Below are 7,807 nucleotides of genomic sequence, written 5' to 3' on the forward strand. Positions count from 1 at the left end.
CTCTTCTATACCTATTATCCTTAGGTTTGGTCTTCTCATTGCATCCTGGATTTCCTGGATGTTTTAGGCTAGGAGCTTTTTGCTTTTTGTATTTTCTTTGGCTGTTGCATCAATGTTTTCTATGGTATCTTCTACCCCTGAGATTCTCTCTTCTATCTCTTGTATTCTGTTGGTGATGCTTGCATCTACCATTTCTGATTTCTTTCCTAGGTTTTGTATCTCCAGGGTTGTCTCTCTTTCTCATTTCTTTATTGTTTCTATTTCAATTTTTAGATTCTGGATAGTTTTGCTCATTTCCTTCACTTGTTTGATTGTGTTTTCTTGTATTTAAGACATTTTTGTGTTTCCTCTTGAAGGGCTTCTAGCTCTTTAACTGTGTTCTTCTGTATTTCTTTGAGGGTGCTATTTATGTCTTTAAGGTCCTGTATCATCATCATGAGAAGTGATTTTATATCTGAATGTTGCTTTTCCAGTGTGATGGTATGTCCAGGACTTGCAATGGTGGGAATATTGGGTTCTGATGATGCCAAGTAACCTTGGTTTGTGTTGCTTATATTCTTATCGCTTGCCCCACATCATCTGGTTATCTCTAATGCTACCTGCCCTTACTAAATCTGACTGGATCCTGTCCTTCCTGTGATCCTGGTTGTGTCAGAACTCCTCAGAGTCAAGCTGTCTCTGTGATCCTGTGATTTTGGAATTCTGTGACCTTGGGTTTGTTAGAGCACCAGGGAGTGGACCTTCCTCTGGGTGATATGGGACTGGCTGCAGAGCTTGCTCCCAAGGTCTGCTCAGGGCACCAACTCAGACAGACCAGAAGAAACCTGAGCCACTGGACTGGTGGAGTTCCTGTGTGCCTGGTCCCGCTGGTCCCAGTTACTCCCCGTGTTGGGACAGATGTTGTGTTCTCCTCACCTTGGATCCTGGGCGTGTTAGAGCGCCTGGGAGTGGAGCTTCCTCTAGGTGTTGTGGGACTGGAAGGAACCTGAGCCACTGGGCTGATGGAGTTCCTGTGTGCCTGGTCCCGCTGGTCCCCACAATCTTTTTTTCTTTAAGATTTATTTTATTTATATGAGTACACTGTCACTGTCTTCAGACACAGCAGAAAAGGGCATTGAATCCCATTTACAGATGGTTGTGAGCCACCGAGTGGTTGCTGAGAATTGAACTCAGGACCTCTGGAAGAGCAGTCAGTGCTCTTAACCACTGAGCCATCTCTCCAGTCCATATTCTTTCTTTTTTTAATTTATTGATTTTTAGTATGTATGGGTGTTTTTTTCATGCATATGTCTGTACACCATGTGTGTACCTGGTGCCTGAGGAGGCCAGCAGAAAGCAGATCCTGGGACTGGAGTTATAAGAGATTGTAAGGTAGGAATAGAACCCAGATCTTCCGGAGGAGTAGCCAATGTTCCTACTGATCCATCACTCCAACCCCCATATTATTCTTTCTTGCTTGCCTTCTCCCCCGGCCCGCCCCCGCTACCCCCCTATTTCTTAAAGACAAGGTCAAAGCTGGCCTTAAAAGATGACCTTAAATTCCTGATACTCCTGCTTCGGTTTCTTGTTGTTGTCATCATCATCATTGTTGTTGGAGACAGGGCCTTGCTATGTAGCTCTGCCTGTCCAGAAATGTTCTACGTAGATCAAACTGGCCTTGAACTCACAAAGTAAGTTCTGCCTCTTGAGTACTGTGATTAAAGGCAAGCACTACCATGCCCAATTTTTCTTCAGTTTCCCAAGTGCTGGATTACAGATAACAAAACCAGATGGACATTTGGGTTGTTCCTGTCTTTTGAGTATTGCGAATAATGCTACTATAATAATGCTATCTATAAACATGGATGTTCAAAACATCAAGATCTGCCTTTAGATACTCTGGAAAGCAGAATTGTTGAATTACATAGTGTGTGTGTGTGTGTGTGTGTGTGTGTGTGTGTGTGTGTGCAAGTGAATGTGTAGGCCAGAAGGCAATATCAACTATCTTCTTCACTCTGCACCTTAATTTTTGTTTTGTTTCTTTTTTGTTTTTGTTTTCTGAGACAGGGTTTCTCTATGTAGCCCTGGCTGTCCTGGAACTCACTTTGTAGACCAGGCTGTCCTCGAACTCACAGAGATCTACCTGCCTCTGCTGTAAATAGAGGGCAGTGACCATGCCAGGCATCCACCTTAATTTTAAGATGGTGTCTTTCACTGAGCCTGGAGCTCACCAGTTTTAGGTTAAATTAGCCCAAAAGCTCCAGAATCATTCTGTCTGCCTCCGACCTGCACTGGGGTTATAGGCACAAGCTACTACCCTGGACTCTTTTACATGGGTGCTGGAGATCTAAACTTAGGTGCTGGGGCCTCTGGGACACTTTACCACCTGAGCCATCTCCCAGCCCTGGTCATTTTATTTTTAATACTTTGAAAACTTCCATAGTGCTTTTCCATGGCAGCTGCATGGTTTTACATTCCTCTAACAGTGCCCAGACACAGTTTCTCTGTGTGCTTGCCAACACTTGTTATTTGTAGCTGGTTTTGTTGTTGAAAGGAGCCACCCACAAAGGTTTTGATTTACAGTTCCCTGATGATTAGGGATGGTACTCTTTTTATGTGATTATTTTTCCAGTTGTGAGTCTTCTTTGGAAAAAAGTCCAAATCTTTTGGCCACCTTAAAAATCAACTTACCGGTATTTGTGTCATATTGTTGGATTGGAGGGGCGGTGCTTGGTGATATATACCTCTATGATAGAGCATTTGCCAAGAATATGTGAAGCCCTAGGTTCAAGCCACAGCAACACACAAAGAACCATAGGGCCTTTTCCCTGCTCTAAGTGTGGCCCTTTGTGTCAGCTGACCGGCAATCCTGCCCATTTTTCAGGTCCCCCTTTCAGTAGGTTAACTGTAACCTTAGATGAGCAGGAGCTTTTTATTTTGTGTCTAACTTACCTGCCTGTAATCTTGTTGCCTCTGCTCTTGGTGTCAAGTCTAAGAAATCATGGCTAAATATGCCATGAAGTTCTGTATTCCCTTCTAAGGACTTTGGCTCAGTTTGTGTTTGTTTTTATACTGCATAAAGCAGAATTCCAGCATTTTTCCCTGTGATTATCATGTTCTCAACACTGTTTGCTGAAAAAACTGTTTTCTCATTGTCAGTCTTGTCATCCTTTTTAGAAATGCACTCGATCATGTATGTAAGGCTTCATTTCTAAGTTCTGGTCTGTCTCCTTTATGTAGGTGTATCTATATGCTTGCTCCAGAATCACAGTTTTTATTGCTACCTCTTTGTAAAGACGTTTAAAATCAGAAAGTGTGAGGTCTCTAAGCTTTTCCTGTTCAAATTGCTTTGTCTGTTTTTACTCAGGGTTTTGCTGTTTTGGTCAAGCAGAGATGAAAATCAGTTTTGTGGTCTCTTGAAAACAAATCAATAAATCTAGCAAATTCTGGTGATGCACAGCATCTGGTTTAGCACTGTCTGCACTCAACTGTTGATGCATTGGCTGCTCCTGTGAGAGATGAAAGATCATCTTTGAGACTTTGGGAGACTTCAAGACTCCAGGTCTAAGAGGCTGTGGTCCACTGGTCCACAGACTTGCTCCAAAGGAAAGTAGAGAATTCTGAAAGAAAGTACAACTAGGAAACTGTATTTTGTTTTGGTATTTGGGGAATCTATGTTAAGAGACTCCAGAGAAACAGTAGAGAGGGGAAGGATTAGGAGGACAGTCAAGAAAGAAATATGCTGCCGTGCTGTGGTGGTGCACGCCTTTAATCCCAGCACCTGGGAGGCAGAGGCAGGCAGATTTCAGAGTTCTATGCTAGCCTGATCTACAGGGTGAGTTCCAGGACAACCAGGGCTATACACAGAAACCCTGTCTCAGAAAAAAAAGAGAAAAGAAAAGAAAAGAAAAGAAAAGAAAAGAAAAGAAAAGAAAAGAAAAGAAAGAAAGAAATATGCCTGTTACAGGAGCACTCAGGGCAGAAGCAGGAGCATCGTGAGTTCAAGGCCCAGTGTGGGCTACTTAGGTAAAGCCCAGCCAGAGTTACAAAGTGAAATAATGGTTCAAACAAATGGGGGTGTGACAAAAGTGCCAAGTATGTGCTGGGCTCTAGGCTTCAGGGCAAGGGGTGAGAAAGAAGGAGCACAAGACCTACAAAGAGCCTGTAGGGGGCTTTCAGCCATGACAGAAGTCCAAGGGAGCTGAGAGTGCAGTGGAGTTGTTAGTAGGAAGCACGTGATCAGATCTGAGCAAGGATCAGACATCGGACATCCAATAGTAGATGACATAGGAACCATATGTAGAGTGATCATCCAGTAAACACAATAAAACTGGAAAGGAACTGGAGAGATGGCTAAACAAGTCAAGTGCTTGCCCTTCAAGTGTAAAGCCTGGATCCCAGGAACACATAGAAAAAGCCCGTGATTGTGGCAGCCCACTTGTCTATAATTCCAGTGGGCAGATACAGAAACCGGATCCCCAAGCAAACTGACTGGCAAGACAAGCTATACTAGCCAGCCCTGAGCTCAGTACAGAGACTTCCCTTACTCTGTTTATAAGGCAGAGAGCCATCAGTGAAGATACTAAGGCCAGTGTTTACGTGTGAACATAAATACACACGTGTACACACACACTGAAAAAAAGAATGCCTCTGGAGAGTCACCTGGGAATGCCTGGATTTGCTTTCTATTGCTGTAATAAACAACAGAACCAAAAACAACTTTGGGAGAAAATGGTTCACTTCAGCTTACAGCTTTTGGTCCATCATGCAGGAAAGGCAGGGCAGAAACTCAATAGGAATCTAGAGGAGGAAACTGAAGTGAAACCACGGAGGAATGTGACTTATTGGCTTGTTCAGCCACCTTCCTTAGACAACCATAACATCAAATCATCAAAATTACCTTATACAATTGCCTAGTAGTAATGGACCAAAACCTACTGAAACAAACTTAGATACAGGTTTCATACATCCAAAAACAGCTCTGTAAAAGATGTGATTTTTTTGTCTGCAAGCTTCCTCTGGTTCCAGCGGTCCTCTATGAGCACATACATGTTAGAAATGAGAGCATTTCTGTCCCTCAGATCAATAATGAAAATGACATGAAGGCAAGGATGAGCATTGCCTTGCCTCATGGGATAATGCTGAAGCCTGCACCATTACTGTCTCCCAGACCACCCAGCTATCCAAAGATGTCACCTTTACCCACCCTGAGTATCTTCTTTCCCATCTTGGTCTCACTTTTCTCTCTTTTGGCATGTCTTGGCATCACCTCCAAACTACTCATTCCCGCTCAGGTTCTTTTTTGAGTTCTTTTGTTTGTTTGTTTTTTAGTTGTAGCCCTGGCTGTCCTGGAGCTCACTCTGTAGACCAGGCTGGCCTCGAACTCAGCAATCTGCCTGCCTCTGCATCCCAAGTGCTAGGATTAAAGGCGTGCGCCACCACTGCCTCAAACTACTCATTCTCAAATCCAAACATGAATATCTTCTTGTGGGAAAATCCAACCTGAGGTGCTTCTCCTGACCAGTCTCTAATGGTGCTGTTTTATCTTTTTAGATAATACCTCCTACTGCTTTCCAGCTATTTTATGGCATGACACAAAGATAAAAATATAAAATTTATAGAACACATTGTGTGGGGTATGGTGGTGCATGCTTGTAACCCCAACACTTAGAAACTAGAGGCATGTGGATCTGGAGCTCAAGGATAGCCTAAGCTACATGAGACCCTGCCTTAAAGATTAGAAGAGGAAAAAAATTACAGGCTTGGTATCAGACAATGTTAGTCCCAACACTTGGAAGGCAGAAACTGGAAGATCCCTGAGTCCAAGGCCAGCCTGGTCTATGGAGTGAGTTCCAGGACAGCTAGGACCACACGGAGAAACCCCATCTTAAAAAAACAAACAAACAACAATAACAACAAAACCTGGAGTAAGTTTAAGAGGACTTGGGAAAGTCTTTGAGTAATTTCTGTGACATGTTTTCATTATAATTGCAATAAAGATTTTTAAAACATAGTAGTTAGGAGTTGGTATATTTCAGAGGCACAGAACTTTCCTAGCATGCACAAGATGTTTGATCTCTGGCCCCAATAAATAGATTCTTGACAAGCTAATACTAATTTGGCCAAATAGCAAAATATTTAAGTTTTATGAGAAACTTGGTCTGGAGAATATGTTCTTCATGATGAAGCAGTGACAGGCTTTATGACTGTATTTTCGTGATAATATTCTCAAATCCCTGGCTGTTGTATCTGTACTTGGCACATCAGTAGAGAGTTTCTATCTTATAAACATGATGTGTTCACAGACTGTACCCTACAATTTCCCTTAAAGGACTCCACCTACCAGTTACATTTATTGTCTTCAGCTCCTGCTTTTAGGACTGGTGACCACCTCCCGACGTGGGTTCATGTCATGGCTCACCTCTCTGAAGGGCCTAATTTCTAGGAGCAGAGATGCAGTGTAACCCCAGCACCCACGTTCATTCCACTGGTGGACATTGTTTGAACTCTTTTTAAAACTTTTTGACATTTGTTTATGTGTGTATTTATGTGGGTGTGCTCATGACACATCGAGAGTGTGCAGGTCAGAGGATAGCCCTCTGAAATCAGTTCCCACTCTTCTCCATCCTGGTCCCAGGAATCCAGTTCAGGATGTCAGGCACAAAGATAAAAGTATAAAATTTATACAGCACATGGTAGGGTCTTTAGCTGCTAAGCCATCTTGCTGTTCCTGTTAGAAATTATTTCAGTTCAGTAATGTTTATTTGTGTAAATTATGGATGATGTGGTCTATGCTAGAATTTCTTACAAGCATTAAAAAAGACACACACACACACACACAAAAAAAAAAAAAAAAAAAAAAAAAAAAAAAAAAAACAAGGGAAACAGAAGCCCATTGGGACTCTGTGTGACTCACCCCATTGGCCTCCCACTAGCTCTTTATTCACAGGTTTGTACAAACGATGTTGAACTTCCTCCACTCCTCCCCACTCCAATACCTCATTTTGCTCCCTGGGTCCCACATGGTAAAAAGAACTCCCATAAGTTGTCCTATGACCACCACACATGTCTTGAGGCACTCTCACCCACACGACTGTGCCAAACACAGACAATAGTTTTTAAGTAATTAGAGAAGGATCAGAGGGGTGGCTCAGCAGTCAAGACAGCTTGCTGCTCTTCAGAGGATGGGAGATGAGTGCCCAGCCTTCATCCACACATATATACACATATACACAAATTTAAAACCATCTTTAAACTGACATTTTTGAGAATTCTGGAATTTGGGTTTCTTTTAAAAAACACTGAAATATTCTAAGAATGTGCTTTCATTTTAATCCAGGTGCAGGGGTTTGGGGCTGTTTCAGACTGTCCCCAGCAGCTGACTGTGATTTGCCTCTTGCTCTAAAAGAGGCATGGTTTTGCCAGCTGCAAATAGTTTTCTAGGATTGTGTGACATTTAGAATTCTGGGAACTTTTCAGAATATAAATACTAGGGCCCCTATAGGTGGGGGTGGGGGTGAGGGGTGGTTGTTAATCATTTAGGAAGATGGTTTGCAGTTTGTTAGTAGCTGTAGTCAAAGACGAAACAAAGGAAAGAAATTAGATTCAGGGATATCTCTCTCCTCTATCTTTCTCTCCTACCTAGTGTTAGGGGGAGAAATATGAGGTGGAGATAAAGAATGATGAAGGAGATAAAGAGCCGGGCAGTGGTGGTGCATGCCTTTAGTCCCAGCACTTGGGAGGTAGAGGCAGGCAAATTTCTGAGTTCAAGGCCACCCTGGTCTACAGAGTGAGTTCCAGGACAGCCAGGGCTACACAAACAAAATCT

This window comes from Mastomys coucha, unplaced genomic scaffold (genome assembly GCF_008632895.1).
Source record: "Mastomys coucha isolate ucsf_1 unplaced genomic scaffold, UCSF_Mcou_1 pScaffold18, whole genome shotgun sequence".
NCBI lineage: Eukaryota > Metazoa > Chordata > Mammalia > Rodentia > Muridae > Mastomys > Mastomys coucha.